Source organism: Hemitrygon akajei, chromosome 4 (genome assembly GCF_048418815.1).
Source record: "Hemitrygon akajei chromosome 4, sHemAka1.3, whole genome shotgun sequence".
Taxonomy (NCBI): domain Eukaryota; kingdom Metazoa; phylum Chordata; class Chondrichthyes; order Myliobatiformes; family Dasyatidae; genus Hemitrygon; species Hemitrygon akajei.
The window spans coordinates 181,509,740-181,526,536 of NC_133127.1; the positions used below are offsets into that span (position 1 = coordinate 181,509,740).

General features: G+C 39.8%; 1 protein-coding gene across 3 annotated transcripts in view; it reads left to right on the forward strand.

Moving 5' to 3' along the window:
* Positions 1-16,797, forward strand: part of jade3 (jade family PHD finger 3) — a 50,556-nt gene that overhangs the window by 3,829 nt on the left and 29,930 nt on the right. Inside the window, exon 1 of one of the 3 annotated variants that reach the window (XM_073044151.1) lies at positions 16,053-16,285. The exons of the other annotated variants lie outside the window; for them this stretch is intronic. The gene's annotated coding sequence lies outside the window, so the exon portion shown is untranslated. Of the gene's footprint in view, positions 1-16,052; positions 16,286-16,797 lie in introns of those variants that run through there. 3 annotated transcript variants of the gene reach the window in all.

Genomic DNA, 16,797 nt, shown 5'->3' on the forward strand with positions numbered 1-16,797 from the left:
CAGGTACTTAAAGACCTGTGCTGATCAACTGGCTGGAGTGTTCGCCAAGATCTTTAACCTTTTGCAGTCTCCGGTATCCAGCTGCTTCAAGCAGGCTTCAATTATACAGGTGTCTATGAAGAGCATGGTAATCTGCCTCTAGTAGCATGTACCTCCTCAGTGATGAAGTGTTTTGAGAGGATGATGAAATATATCAACTCCTGATTTTGAAGAGTTTTGGATCTGCTCCAGTTTGCCTACCAGTGCAACAGGTCCACAGCAGATGTCATCTCATTAGTTCTTCACTCAAACCTGGAACATTTGGACAACAAAGATGCATAGATCAGGATATTCTTCATTGATAGTTCTGCATTCAATACCGTCATCCCCTCAAAGCTAATCAGTAGTCTCGAAGACCTTGGCTGCAATACCTCAATTGCAATTGAATCCTCTATTTTCGTACTTGCAGGCCCTAGTCAGTTCGGATTGGCAACCTCTCTACAATCTCAATCACACAGTTGTCTGTTTAGCCCCTGCTCTATTTGCTTTATACTTGTCACTGTGTGGCTGCCATATTCAAATTGCTGACAACACCAATATTGTAGGCTGAGTCAAAGGTGGTGACGAATCAGCATATAGGAGGGAGATTGGAAAATCTGGCTGAGTGGCGGTATAAATACAACCTCTTATTCAATATAAACAAGACCAAAGAGCTGATTATTGATTTCAGGAGGAGGAAACCAGAGGTCCATGAGTCAATTGTTATCAGAGGTGGAGACAGACAACAACTTTAAATTCCTCTTTTATCATTTTGGAGGACCTCCCCGGGCCCTACACTTGAGTGCATTTACAATGAAAGCACAGCAGTGCCTCTTCTTCCTTAGGAGTTTGTGAAGATTTGGCATGACATCTAAAACTTTGAAAAACTTCTGTAATTTAATAATTGATTCTATTATGGATTTATTGAGTATGCCTGCAGGAAAATTAATCTCATGGTTGTGTATGGTAACATATGTAGACTTTGATAAGAAATTTACTTTGAATGTTATTCTCAGATGACTTGCACCTTTGCAATCCATCTGCAGATCCTCAGATAATGAAATAATATACAGTCAAGAATGCATATTAAGGAGTCCCAATGAAGAGTCTCAGCCCAAAATGTCAATGGTTTCCTTCTATAGATGCTCCCTAACTTGCTGAGTTCCTCCAGCATTTTGTGTATGTTGCTATAGTTAAGGCTGACTGACTTCCAATCAATTTCTGTGGGTTCTGAATTGGCTGATGAGGATGATATGAGATCAGACTGTGCCACAGATGGACAAGAGATGCTTCATGGACTCACTGGGTAGTATGGGAAGTGGTGCATTCTTAATACTTTTTGTACTGGGGTTTTGTATGCTCCCAGCAAAGGAGTTCTGCTCTGTGATGTGATGAATTGCTCATCTCTTTTTAGTGATGATAGACTTGATGTTTTCCTTAAGTTAAAGACATATTCAAGGAAGCTTTGAGATGTTCCATGAATTGTTTCCTCTTTCTGTCCACCTGTTAATATTTGTGTGATTGAGTGGTGGCTTTGGCCATCTGGTGTTGCGCATGTGAATGATTGCCCTGCCCTTTTTAAGTTTAATTAAAACTCCTGTTGTAAATGTTGACCTGCTCATGACCACTGACATTGGTTGACTTATTCGGGAATGGATTTGGATGATTTTGCAGACATGGCACTATGGTACCTCAGTGCTTTGAAATGATTTCTGTAGATATAGCACATGTCCCAGAAGTCTACAGGAGTGCATGGATCATGGCTATACAATAGACATGAGCATATTATGGTGGATTTGAGGAATGGTCCAATATCGTTTTCTTCAAGTAACAAACGATTGTGCACAAAGATCGTGATAGTGCTCTGTAAATGATTAGATTTAATCATTGCCGGTTTATTGATGGGACCATTTGTTCCAGGAGTTGTTCCATGGACTCTTTTGGCTTGTGTTTTGCTGAAAGGTTTGGTTATAAAAGGACAGTTGCTTTGTAGGTGTTTAGTATAAAACCTATTTTGGTTTGTTTCAGTGAGGAGTTGACAATAACTGAGCTCAGCCTCTAAATATGGATTATATGCAGGCATAATTTCCACATTGCATCTTTAACTGACATTGGAGTGACTTTGATTCTTGGGTAAAGGCAGTGCAGGTTGAATAGTTTCCAATTTGTTCTATTAATTCCTTTTCAGTAGGGAGCTTAATGGAAGAGAGGTGCAGTATTGAGACAGGAGGAATACAGAGAAGTATTAGGGTGATGATCAGTTTTGACTTCATCAAAATGTTTTTAACCTGTGGGCTCTGACTGCCTTTTTATTGTTGACAAGCATCCTTCTCATCTTGGTTCTGAGCAAAGTGGGCATTTGGGATTGTGCAATAGGTGGTCTTGCTAGCTTTGAAGAATCTGTGAAGGTCATTCAGAAATTAATTGATAAACATCTCTTGCATGAATCAAGAATGTTTAATGTCATTTCCAGTACATAAGTGTAAGAATGAAATTGTTACTCCAGTTGCTCTTTATCTAATGCAGCACAAAAACACGAAGAAAAAAAAGCAGTAATAAATTTTTAAAAAGCACGTGTAAATAAGATTGCTTATATATAGTATGTCCACAAAGTGATGTACATAAGGTGACTGACAAGAAATAATAGGGTTGTGATGGTTATGGGGGATGGAGGTACTGATCAGCCTCCAATCAGTAATTGTTTTGAGTCTGGTGGTGCTGGTGTGGATGCTACATGTCCCATACCTGGTGAGGAGGCTAAACAAGTACCTTAGGCAATTTGTTGGGTTTGAGGACTGTGCTACCTTGTGAGGTATAGAGTATGTGGAAGCTTTCACAAAAAAGAATAAGTCTGCAGGATGAACAACGGAACACCAAAACTTTGGCCCACTGAGTTTGGATCAACTATTAACCACTCATTTATGCTAATCCTACCCCAGTCCTATTTGATATGGCCCCTGTTCTGGCATCTTTATGTATGTCTTTGTTGACAGGTAGACTGGTGCCGGTGATGCATTGAGCAGTTTTGACTACCCATTGTAGAGCCTTTATGTCTGCTGCAGTGCAGTTTCTGTACTATGCAGAGATGTAGCTTGTTGGGATGCTCACTACTGTGCATCTGTAGAATGATGTGAGTATGAATGTGCATAGTCCAGCTCTCTTCGGCCTCAGAAAGTAGCAGTATTGTGTTGTAGGACCTTAAGAAGTTGTATGAGATGTACACTCCGAGGAGTTTGAAACTGCTCACAGTTTCCATTGCTGTGCTGCTGGTGTAAAGAGTGGTGCAAGTTTTCCTGAAGTTGATAACCATCTCCATTGTCTTGTTGACATTAAGGAAGAGGTTATTTGCCTGACACCAAGCTTTGAGGTCTTCCATCTCCTCTCAGTAGGCTGTCTCATTGTTGTTGGTGATGAGCCCCACTATTGTCTACAGTGCACATTGTTGTTAGCACACTGTGGCTACGCTGTGTAGTTGCCCCAGGTTGAACAGCTTCCCCATTGTTTTGAAGACTGCAGCAAAAAGCTATTGAAGTGTTGAGCAATGATGCAGCCTTGGCAAATGCAAGATGTAATGTTAAACAAAGGGTCTACAAAAGAATAAATCTCAGTGAATAAAGCTGATTCACAAACACAGTCTGGTCTCCAGAGGCTAGTCAGTTCCCTGGGACATGCTTGCCAAGAGTTTGACCTCACCATCAGTCTGAAGAAGACCGAGATCATGGGCCAGGATGTCAGCGAAGCATCGGTGACCACACCCTGCAAGCAGTAGATGAATTCACCTACCTAGGATCGACAGTCTTCAGCAACCTGTCCCTTGACAGAGCTCAACAGGCAAATAGGGAAAGCCGCTGCTGCTATGGCCAAGCTGTCAAAGAGTGTGGAAAACCAAGCTCACCAGAGCCACCAAGATTGCAGTGTACAGAGCCTGCGTGTTGAGTACTCTTCCCTATGGCAGCGAGAGTTGGACAACGTACACGTGCCAAGAGCACCGCCTCAACAGCTTCTACCTACGGTGCTTGTGTCGGATCCTGGGCATTTCCTGGAAAGACTGTATACCAAACAAGGATGTCCTGGACCGGGCCTGCATGCCAAGCAGTTATGTCCTTCTCACACAGTGTTGACTACGCTGGCTTGGCCACGTCTACTGCATGCAGGATGGCCACATCCCCAAGGACATCCTATACGGAGAACTCGCTGCAAGATCCCGGCCCATAGGGTGCCCACTGCTGTGTTACAGGGACGTTTGTAAATGTGACCTGATGACTGCTGATATCAGGGTGGAGTTGACACTTGGGAAGAGATGGCTGCAAATCGCTGCACCAGGTGACAGGCTGTACGTACAGGCATTACCAATGCAGAGGAAAAACGAACTCGACTGTGGTCAGACAGAAGAGAGAGAAGGAAAGCTTTGGCAGTGACTACCCGGCCACAGCCATCAGCCTTTGTGTGCAGCAGCTGTGCCAAGGACTGCCGCTCAAGAATCGGCTTATTTAGCCACAGCCAGCGCTGTTCCACACCCAACTGAGTCCTAAACCGGGCACATCCATTGTCTACTTAGACAGACGGAGCCATTAAATTAATTAGCTTACTGTGGACATTCTGTGCCTTTTGTTTGTAGCAGGTAGTCAGATTGTCTGAGGACATGCCTTTTGTAGGGCGTTGATCTTTAACATTCATTATCTTGCACTGTTTGGTGGTATTCTGATAGAGATGGCAATAGATTAGCAAGTGATCAGTATCAATAATCTTCAACACAAAGTACACTGCAGATGCTATGGTTAAATCAACACGTATAACAAGCTGGAGGAACTCAGCAAGTTGGGCAGCATCTTTGGAAACAAGCAGTCAAAGTTTCGGCCCTATCCTGATGAAGGGTCTTGGCCCGAAACGTTGACTGCTTGTTTCCATGGATGCTGCCCAACCTGCTGAGTTCCTCCAGCTTGTTGTATGTATCAATAATCTTCACTACCTGTCCTGACCAGGATGATGTGGACATCCCAGGAGGTTTTTGCTCAGGTGATGGTTGAACAGCTGCCAGTGCCTGAATTGGGAATATTGCTGCAATGCTTTCCTTGTACCAATGTCTCTGACAAAATGTTGGGGTTCACTTTCCTTGCCCCCTCCATTGCCTATGATGCCTTTGCAGAATTTCACTGGTTCTCAGCATTGATGACATCTTCAAAAGGCAATGCCTCAAAAAGGCTACATTCATCATTAAAGACCCCCATCAACCAGGACATGACCTCTTCTCATTGCTGCAATCAAGAAGGTACAAGAGCATGACGACAGTGTTTTAGGAACATCTTCCACCTTGCCATCAAAGGTTCATTTTATTGTCAAAGTACGCATGTACGATCCAACTTTGATATTCATCTTCTCCAGATAGCCATGAAGTACAGAAGAACAATGGGATTTTGTTGAAAAACATCAACTCTCTCCTCTCTCCCCCCCCCAATCCCCAAATGGCAGTTGGAACATCAAAAACCCCAAACCTCTCCCTCGTAAAAAAAAAAACAGTGATGATAACATCAAATCCCCAACCCCCTCCCTCACAGGAAATCAACAGTGACAATAGTGTCAAATTCCAAACCTCTCACTTGTTGGTGGGGGGGGGGGGGGGAAGTGACAATAGCATCAAAACCTCCAGACCTCTTCCTTGCAGAAAAGGATAGTGACAATAGCATCAGACCCCCCTCCTTCGTAGAAAAGGACAGCAACAATAGCATCAAAGCCCCCAATCCCCTCTCTTGCACACAAAACAACTAATGGAAAAACCCCCTCCCACACAGGAAAAACACCAGACCCCAAATCCCCAATTCCTCCCTCACAAAAGGTAATATATTACCCACTTGTCAATCAGCAACAAGAAAGAAAACACAAAAAAACGAAAGGAAACCAATATAAAGAATCATGTAATCAAGTAAGTCTCGGGTTACCGAAAACTTGTCAACATTGGAGGAGAGCGGCTGCACAAACTCAGTCCTTCCATGGAGAGCGACTGCCATGCCAGGTCCAAGTGTCACTGACCAGTTTTCTAGTTACTGAGCTATAAAAGTGGAATAATGGTTAGATCCCTCTCAACTGAAATGGTCCTAGTGTCCTGTGTGTCTAGGCTGAGGAGCAGAAGTTGAGGTGTGGGACTTCTATTGCTGTGAGCTGGCTGAAACAAACCAGCTATCATGTGAGCTCAATAGTGCAAAGGCTTGGTCCAATAGCAATTGCATACAAGACAACTATGGAGGGCATGAACATGGATGCCTATTGGCATGCAACTGTTTAAGGGTGAGTTTAGACTTGGAGGACTTCGCATATTGCTTCCTCATTGTTCTCTCGCTAACCCTTTTCATTGTTGATCCTAGCTGAATCTTCTTTCCCACCACTTACCTTCCTAAATTCTCATAGTCATCTTCTCCCATCCACTTTTCTTTTACCTTTCAGCTTTGCCTACCCCTCTATGCTCTGAGGGCCTCTGCCCCTTTATGCTAGGGAGTGTAATAGAAAGAAAAAAATATACATGGGGTTAGGCACTTTAGGGCCTTCCCTTCCATTGCTTTGTGCTCTGTATCTATAGCAGATGACTGTGATACTCCTGCAGTAGAATTCTTTCTCTATCTGGGAAATTACATGTGTGGACCTATCTCACTAACCACTGAGTACTAGGAGATTGATCTGTAAGTGGCTGAAGATTCTCTCAAGGTTTATTAGGAAAGGTTTGGGCATTGTGACCAGGCTACAGGCTTTGAATGATTTGTTTGCTATGACTGGGTGGATTTGAGAAGCAGAGGTAGTCACAAAAGTAGGGGGGGGTGCAAAATGAAAGATAAACAGACACATCGAGGAAGAAAGGAGTTGGATATGTTCAGGTGGGGGTTGTGCTAAGAGTGACTGAGGGGAAAGAGAGCAGTCAATGATATGGTAGAAGTAGGCAGCCTGAAGGGGTTCAGTAGTCACTTTCACTGAATCCCAAACTCAATATCCTGGAGGTCCTCATTGACAAAAAGTAAACTACCACAAATGCTTTAGCTGCTGAGGAAGTCAGAGACAGAAATTCACTGGCCTGTGACTTTTCACCATTTAAATTTATTGGTTCATATGGTGAGGATGTCATTGGCAAGGCTTGCATTTAAAAGTAAAAAGCCTAGTGGAGAAAAACTGAGAATCTCTACAAACTGATTATCAGGTTTATTACGGTATCAAGGAAGAAGAAAAATGGCAGAATAAGTGAACAATAGGAGAGAATCCCCTTAGAGTAGGATGAGGGGAGATTTGATTAGAGGTATATACAAAATTGAGGGGTATAGATTGGGGGAGGGGAAGCAGTCTTTTTCACTGATGGGTGAGACTAGAATTAGAGGTCATGAAAAGTTAAATGTTTAAGGGGAACATGAGAGGAAACTTCATTCAAGATGTTGAGAGTATAGAACCAGCTGCTGGCGGAAGTGATGGATGCAGGTTCAATTTCATCATTTTAAGAGAAATTTGGATAGGTACAGTGGCATGCAAAAGTTTGGGCACCCCTAGTCAAAATTTCTGTTACTGTGAATAGTTAAGTGAGTAGAAGATGAACTGATCTCCAAAAGTCATAAAGTTAAAGGTGAAACATTCTTTTCAACATTTTAAGCAAGATTAGTATATTTTTGTTTTGTACAATTTTAGAGTGGGGGAGGGAAAGGAAAGGAGCGCCATGCAAAAGTTTGTGCAACCCAAGAGATTTCAGCTCTCAGATATATTTTACCAAGGTCTCAGACCTTAACTAGCTTGTTGGGGTTATGGCTTGTTCAGTCATTGTTGGGAAAGGCCAGTGATGCAAATTTCAAAGCTTTAGAAATACCCTGACTCCTCAAACCTTGTCCCAACAATCAGCAGCCATGGGCTCCTCTGAGTAGCTGCCTAGCACTCTAAAAATTAAAATAAATGATGCCCACAAAGCAGGAGAAGGCTTTAAGATAGCAAAGCGTTTTCAGGTAGCTGTTTCCTCAGTTTGTAATGTAATTAAGAAATGGCAGTTAACAGGAAAGGTGGAAGACCAAGAAAACTGAGAGAACTGCTCGTAGGATTGCTAGAAAGGCAAATCAAAACCCCCATTTGACTTCAAAAGACCTTCAGGAAGATTTTAGCAGACTCTGGGGTGATGGTGCACTGTTCTACTGTGCAGTGACACCTGCACAAATATGACCTTCATGGAGGAGTCATCAGAAGAAAGTCTTTCCTGCGTCCTCACCACAAAATTCAGTGTTAGAAGTTTGGAAAGGAACATCTAAACAAGCCTGATGCATTTTGGAAACAAGTCATGTGGATTGATGAAGTTAAAATAGAACTCTTTGGCTGCAATGAGCAAAGGTATGTTTGAAGAAAAAAGGGTGCAGAATTTCATGAAAAGAACACCTCTCCAGTTGTTAAGCATGGGGGTGGATCGATCATGTGTTGCAGCCAGTGGCACGGGGAACATTTCACTGGTAGAGGGAAGAATGAATTAAATTAAGTACCAGCAAATTCTGGAAGCAAACATCACACCATCTTTAAAAAAAGCTGAAGATGGAAGAGGATGGCTTCTACAACAGGATAATAATCCTAAACCCACCTCAAAATCTACAATGGACTACCTCGAGGTGCAGCTGAAGGTTTTGCCTTGGCCATCACAGTCCCCCGACCTAAACATCATCGAAAATCTGTGGATAGACTTCAAAAGAGCAGTGCTTGCAAGGTGGCCCAAGAATCTCACAGAACGGGAAGAGTTTTGCAAGGAAGAATGAGCAAAAATCCCCCAGACAAGAACTGAAAGACTCTTAGCAGGCTGCAGAAAGTGTTTACAAGCTGTGATACTTGCCAAAGGAGGTGTTACTAAGTACTGACCATGCAGGGTGCCCAAACTTTTGCTTCAAGCCCTTTTCCTTTTTTGTAATTTTGAAACTGTAAAAGATGGAAATAAATATGTAATCTTAAAATATTAAAGAAATGTGTCATCTTTAACTTTATTCCTTTTAGAAATCAGGTAATCTTTTACTCGCTTACCTACTTACAGTAACAAATTTTGGCTGGGGTGCCTAAACTTTTGCATGCCACTGTACATAGATGGGGAGGGGTATGGAGGGTTATACAGGTTTCCCCCGCTATCTGAAGGTAGAGCGTTCCTATGAAATGGTTCGTGAGTCGGAATGTCCTAAAGTGAAGAAGCAATTACCATTTATTTATATGGGAAAAATTGTGAGCATTCGCAGATCCCAAAAAAACCCCACCAAATCATGCCAATAACACAAAATCCAAAATAATAATATATATATAGTAAAAGCAGGAATTATCTGATGAATACACAGCCTATATAAAGTAGGAAGTATAAGTCATTGCAGCACTGTCCACAGAAGCGAAAATCTCCCGTGAGCGCTCTCAGCAGCACTCACGGCAAAAACACTCAGTGCAAGCGCTCTTGGCAGAAGCACTCTTTCCAGTAACCTTTAAGCTATGAAGCTGCCAAATCATACCAAATAACACGTAAAAATGCATAGCTTATATAAAGTAGAAATGTATATACAGTGTAGTTTCACTTATCGGAATCGGGAAGACTGGGAGCACGCTGATAATGGTGTGTTAGGCTGAGTTGGAGGTTGGGATGGTGGGAGACTGGGGTGGCATCTCGTTGTCTGTTTCCATCAGGGCAGGCAGGTCATCTATGTATGTCTGCCTGCCTCGATGTTGAGGTTCATCGTCTGCTGTGGCTGATGTGGAAGGATTGAAAAACGACAGTATGCTTGACTGCTTAGCCTCGCACAGTTTTTTATCTCTCAGTTCTTTGTAATCACTCAAACCATCCTGCAAATATGCCCTAAACCTATGTACCCTTTCAAAATTAGTCATACTTTTCTGCAATCATTGCAGTGTTGTCAATCGCAGTGAAAATTTCACGCAATTGCTTCACATTTCAGTTCCTGGACGACTTCACTTTCGGGCCGTTCGCTACTGCGTTCGGTTTCAATTGTTATCCTTTCCTCTTCATCTGTCAGTTCTTGGTCATGGGATGCCAAAACCTCTTCAGCAACATCTTCGTCAACTTCCACAAACCCAGCCTCCTTAGCCAAACTCACTATATCCTTACTTCATTCACCACGATTGAAACGATTAATTAAGTCTAGTTTTACGCTAAGTGTAACACCCTTGCGCACTCTTTTAGGCTTTTCCGATACCTTAGAACTCATCTTGCTAATGGATGCACTACCTTTTTTCGTAACAGTGAAAACAGGTGATTAATGTAGGTCTTTCGTAACAGCGAGGTGTAGTAAAACAAATGTTTGAAAAACGGCGGACACCTGTAGTCCAAGTGCAGATCAATAGGACCAGGGAGACATAGTTCAGTACGTAATAGTTGGTCTGAAGGGTCTGCTTCTGTGTTGAAGTATTCTATTACCATAATTATATTTTGTCTCCATTTACAAGGATGAAATTAAACTTGCTGTATATACTAGAGAATCAAGTTTCTTGTGAAAATGAGGAATTCAAGAAACTGATTACTGGTCCAAAAGAAGATCACTGAAATTAGCTTGATAAGCCAGGTCATTTCTGAGATACTATGCTGCATTATTGTTTGTTTGTTTTTTGCCTAGATTGTTAAATTGCTAATTTGGTTTCACATGATATGGGCATAAGGAAGTAAATGGAACTTTCAAAAGCACAGATTAGGTCTCGGCTGTATTCAGTTCTGTGCATTGCACGTTTGAAAGGAAGTTTATTGGAATGGTGTCATGGACTTGGGTCTTCATTTAGCTGTAAAAATTAGCAAAACCAGAATCATCCTCCTCAGAGGATAAGATAACAGGCCTATTTAATAGAAGCGTTCAAAATGAAGTCAGTGAGAACTTGAGAACATATCTTTGCCGTTTTTGGAAAGATGCCAGAGGTGAAATGAGGATAATTTTGTTTTTGTACATTAAGTTCTTGCTTAATGCACTGTCTGAAAGGCTGTTGGAAACAGATTCAGTATTGGCTTTCAAAGAAGAACTAGAAAGATGAGTAGGCTATTCAGCTATTCAAGTTTTTAAAAGATCATTTTTGTGCTATTTGTCATTTACACTGTTTATTTTTGTAACTTAATTATTTTATGTCTTGTACTGCACTGTTGACATCAAACAAATATATCAGTGATAATAAATCTGATTAATTCTACTCATTTGGTTCTGGTATAGCTAATCTATATCCTTAACCTAATACCTTGTTTTGAAAAGTGGAAGAGGAAAAAGGCCATGGAGAAAAAGCAATGGAGTGGGACTGATTGGAACATTCTATTAATGGGCATAATGAACTTCCATCTGTTGTAATAATCCATGACTCTTTGTGAAGTAACAGGCATTCAAATTCTCTCTTGTAATTGATTTTTCTTAAATGGGTTTGATGATGGCAATCAAAGTGTATGTTCATGGTTCTGTCGGAATCTTAATTATACTGAATGCAACCTGCTTTATCACTTGTTTTTAAATATGGCGGTTGTTAAGCTTTTGGTAAAGACTAACCATACATGTGATAATTTGCTTATTAAAAATGTGACAAATGGAAAGGAGTGCAGTTATAGATTTTTGTCCTAATGTTTTGGACTGTTCTTGGGAGTTGATCTTTGGCTGCTTTAGCATTATATAGAATGACATAACAGGGTTTAAAAAAAAATAAGTTTTTGTTTCATAACGCTTCAGTGTTTTTTTCCTTGCATTGGATGGTACAGATGTATACCAAGTAACCCGTTCTGGAGACTTTATTGTGAATTGTTTATTTGTGAACGTGAGGTGATCTTTCTATGTGCATAGTTGCCATAGCAGTAGTTTTCTCTATGTTAGCAATGTGATGTTTGTGGTGGTATGAAAAATAGTTATAATATTTGAGATATTGGTTTGGTACCCATATTGCTTTTGCCATTCTGGCTATGTCGTAAGAATTAGTTATATCTTCCATGTCTATCTACAAAGGTCAAACTAACCTCTCCAACATGGCTCTTGCTTTGTAAAATACCTTTTTTCCTCTCTCTCTTTCTCTCCATGAAAACTATAGTTTTGTTTACTGTCTGCAAGATTTAATGGACAAAGCATTGTTTTCTGAAATCAAAGGGTGTTGCCTAATTATTAACGAATTGGCTTCATTCCTTTGGCAAATCATTGTGATTATTAAGCAAAATTCAGTGCTGAAGCTTTGCAAGTTTATAGTTGGGGGTTAGATCTTCATGCTTTTATTGTTCTGAGAATAGAGGATGTTGGAAAGCGGTGTCTGACTCATGAGTGTTTACTCTTGCCAGTTTTCTGCCGAGCCTAGTAACACAGAAAATACTGGAGAAACTGAGCAGGTCAGGTAGCAACTATGGAAAGGAATTAAACAACTGGTATTTCGGGCTGTGACCCTTCATCGGGAAAGGAAGGGTTAAGAAGCCAGAATAAGGTGGTGGGTGGAGGGGAAGGAGTACAATCTGACAGGTGATAGGGAAAGGTAGTAGGAGCTGAAGTGAGAACAAGTTTCGTGTAGGTAAAATGCAAGGTAATTTAAACCTGGTCATTGTAGTTTCCTGCTAAAGGAGTTAGGAAACCAACATTGTCCTCTATTTATTTTGTTGTTTGTTTTGTTTGCATATTAATGAGAAAGAGTATATGTATAATGATTCTATGAAGAGAACCTGAAGGAGTTGATGTTATTTTCATGTCATACTGAACATGGAGCTTTTCTACAGCAAGCAAGGAAACATTTAGCTTTCAAGTAATATTTTTCTGTTTATTAAACTTGTGTTCTTAGGATGTAAATTTTTATAAATGTAAGTCATTATCAGTAGGATTCTGTATACAGTGGATTCTGGTTAATTGGGACACATCGGGACCAATACATTTTGGCCCCATTAAGCAGTCCCAATTAGCAAAAGTTTCATGGGAATAGTTAACTGAGTAGCAAACTATGTATTTAAATGAAATATAGAACACTACCAATACTATTGCAGTACTATAAAACGATTAGTTCATAATAGTTATTGACGGAGAAGTAATCCAGTATATATGGCCATGTTGCTTTGATTATAAATGAGCAAAATCAGCGCAGACCCATGCAGATATTGGACTGCCTTCATGCAGTGCTTTTGACAATTACATCCTCGGTCTTAATTTTCATTGTATCATTTAAGATGATTGTCGATACCTTAATTCTTTGTATTTTCTAACTTGCTGAAGTAGTGAAATAGTGTCATTTTCACTCCTAGCTGTTTCTAGCATCGCCAAGAATTAATGCTTGAAACTGCGGTGAGCAAAACCATTCTGAATTGACCTGCTACTTGCTTCTTGTCAAATATCAGTGACAAAAATTACAGCATTTTGAACACAAACAACATGCAACTGACTATGTAAAAAGTGTTTGTTCTAAGCATGGTGTAGTGTCTAATGACTGCACAAGTGCACTCAACTACTGCTAGTTAGAAACTGTTTGCAGCAGTCCCCTGTCCCAGTTAAGTGGCATAGTGTCCCCAATAAACAAAGGCAATACTAGCTACTTTCTCTATTTTTGTTCATTAAAAGTTGATCAAATTGCGACTGTCCCAATGAACCGCAGACCACTGAAATAGATCTGGTCAAATCAGAGAATATCCCTATTGAACAAAATAAATTACCAAGTTCTTGTCACCTGTTTAACAACTATGTTTGATTGCTGCTTGGCGATACTATGGGATACCACATGTTTGCGAGGTCAATAATGTTGGGGGAAATACTTATTTGACTAAATTTTGTATATATGTTGATACCATTTTAAAAATAATCTTAGAACTATTTCAATATATTATCTAACTGGGATGTTTCATTGTTTTGATGGATGTGTAAGGTGCAGCCATGTTAATGATTCTGAAGTCAGAGTCCAGAATGGGGGAATAATGGTAAATTTCCTCCCCTCATCATTGAACTAGATAAGTTCTTAAAACAATCTGGAAATTTAGTGTTCTTCACTGATTGTTGCACTGCCACCATATCCTGTTTTTTTTTCAATTTATGATTAAACATCAACACACCATTTTTCCCAGCATTATTCGATGCATTTGTTCATCATCTCTGTGAAATATGAATTATCTCGGCACCTTCTCTTGCACACGAGTGCACACAACCATAGTTTAGATTAAAATCATGATTATGCATATGGTTCAAATAATATCTTATAAATCTACATGAATAAATATTCCCTGAACTGTCTGTTCCCTAGAGAGAATTATCAGTGATGTTGTCCCCATAGTTTAAGAAAAATCTTAATTAATTAGCAATTAAGCTCCTTCCTTGATATTATAAATATTGTACAAACCATTCCAGATGTGATTATACTTGCAATTTGTATGTAATCACTTTTCTCATTGCACAGCTCCCATTACTATGATTATACATATTTTTTGAGCTTCCTATCAGTGCAATGAAGTTGTCTTGTGATTTATTATCCTGGCTAGAGCCAATTAATTTTTAATCTGAAAGCTAAACTTCTATTCCGTATGCACCTTTTTAACTGGGTACATCTCTTTTGTGTTGTCTCTTTCCTGCTCTCTGTTTTAAACACTGAACCATTTTAGTGTAACTTGCAAGTTTAATAGACTACCACATTATAAAATGCAAAACTTTTGCATCTAGCTGTGTCAGAAGATTGGAAATACCAGAGTTGATGGCTTGCAAACCCTAATTTTGGATGGTATGAGGAGTGGAACTGTCTGGATACCTGCAATAACAAATTTGTTTACTTTTGAGTTGCTCATTGTGCAAAGCTCATGTGCAAGCCTGAGACACTAGCCTGCTACAAAAAACTGAAGAATGCTGATCATAGTGATAAAAAAAATAGTGAGGGTTATTTTGGCCATCTTTATTTTAAAGTTATTATTCAACTGGTGGAGAAATATAATCTGTTTTTACACACTTATGCACAGCAACCTTTAATTTGCAAGTGAAAGTGAACTATTTAGATCAAATATGCAATATTTTGTCTCATAGAATTCCAAATATTGAATGCAGTCTATTAGGTGGTGCTAATAGTCCCTTACCATTGCCCAAATGAAAGTGGAAGTGAGAATTTAAAACAAGTTTTGACATCTAAAACTGACAAACTTCTATAGAAGTGCAGTGGAGAGTATATTGACTGGCTGCATCACAGCCTGGTGTGGAAACACTAATGTCCTTGAAAGGAAATACTACAAGATGTAGTGGATATGGCCCTGTGCATCACGGGTAAAGACTTCCCAACTATTGAGCATATCTAATTGAAATGCTCTTGCAAGGAAGCAGCGTCCAACATCAGGAGCCCCAACTACCCAGGACATGCTGTCCTCTTGCTGCTGCTGTCAGGAAGAAGTTACAAGAGCTTCAGGACTCGCCACCAGGTTCAGGAACAGTGATTACCCCTCAACCGTCAGGCTCTTGAGCCAGAGGGGATAACTTCATTCAACTTCACTTGCCCCATCATTGAAGTGGTCCAACAACTAAAGGACTCACTTTCAAAAACACTTCATCTCTTGTTCTTGATATTTATTGCTTATTATTGTTAATTTTTGTATTTGCACAGGTTGTCTCGTGCACTCTGATTGTACGCCCTAGTTGGGCGGTCTTTCATTGATTCTGTTGTGGTTGTTCTATAGATTTGAGTATGCCCACATGAAAATGAGTCTCAGGGTTGTATATGGTGACATGTATGTACTTTGATAATTTACTTAGAACTTTGAACTCCTGACCTATTATCTAATTTTAATATGGTCAGTCAGTCTACTTGTCCAGTTGGATATACTCATACTGTATTTAATTGGAGTCAGCAAATTATTGGTAATTTTTCTCGAGCTAGTCCCATTCTGTTGCCTCCTGGTATTTAAATCAACTATATTTGGCTCCCTCCTATTTCTCATTTACATTGCTGTTAGTTAGCAAGGTCATCAGAGGGTTTCCATTTGTATGTAAATAACATAGATATGGGGCAAGAAAATGTGTTTAGGTGCGTGGCACATTTATTGGGACCACCATCTGTATAGACTAATATATAATATAATTACACTGCCAGATATAAAGGGTTAACCCAACATTCACTATATTTTCTCCCTAATATGACTACAGAATGCTGTACAAAAGTAAAATACTGCAGATGCTGGAACATTGAAATAAAATCTGAATAAAACTGCAAAAAACTTGGTATGCATCAGATTGATAACATTTTAAGAGGGCTTTTATTTCTTGTTGTCCAAGGCTTCAAAAACTGCAGAGAAAACCAGATACAAATTGATAACTTCTTCATAGGACACCTCTGATGATCTGTAAGGAGTTTTCACTTGTTGCTTTAAATTTTTTGCCATCTCCTATACACGTCTTTGGTGCTTAATTTTCTTTTAAATTAATTTTCCTCTAAATTGATTTTCCTTTATCGCCTGCTATCAGCAGTCAACATTGCTTGTATTATTCAGTCACTTCTGAAATTCACTCTTTCCAGACCGCTCCATTAGTTCTTCCAAGCACTCGCTTGCTCATTTTTAGTTCTAATGACTAGAAGATGGACTTCTCCCATTAGATTTTCTCTTAGACTTGCAAAGTTCTTTGATCTCTATGGATTCTGCCCTTTCACCTGACTATATCCAGTATTTTCTGCATTTATCAATACTATGCACATACCTGGTTCTTTTCTCAATTATCTTAAGAGTTGATAGCTGATAGCTTAATTTTAGGTTCATCAGAATCAGTTGTAGTTTACCCTATAAGCAAACAATTGTGCACACAAAAAAATTGATTTTTTTTCTGCTAATCGTAGCAAATATTGTTTAGAAGCTCACAA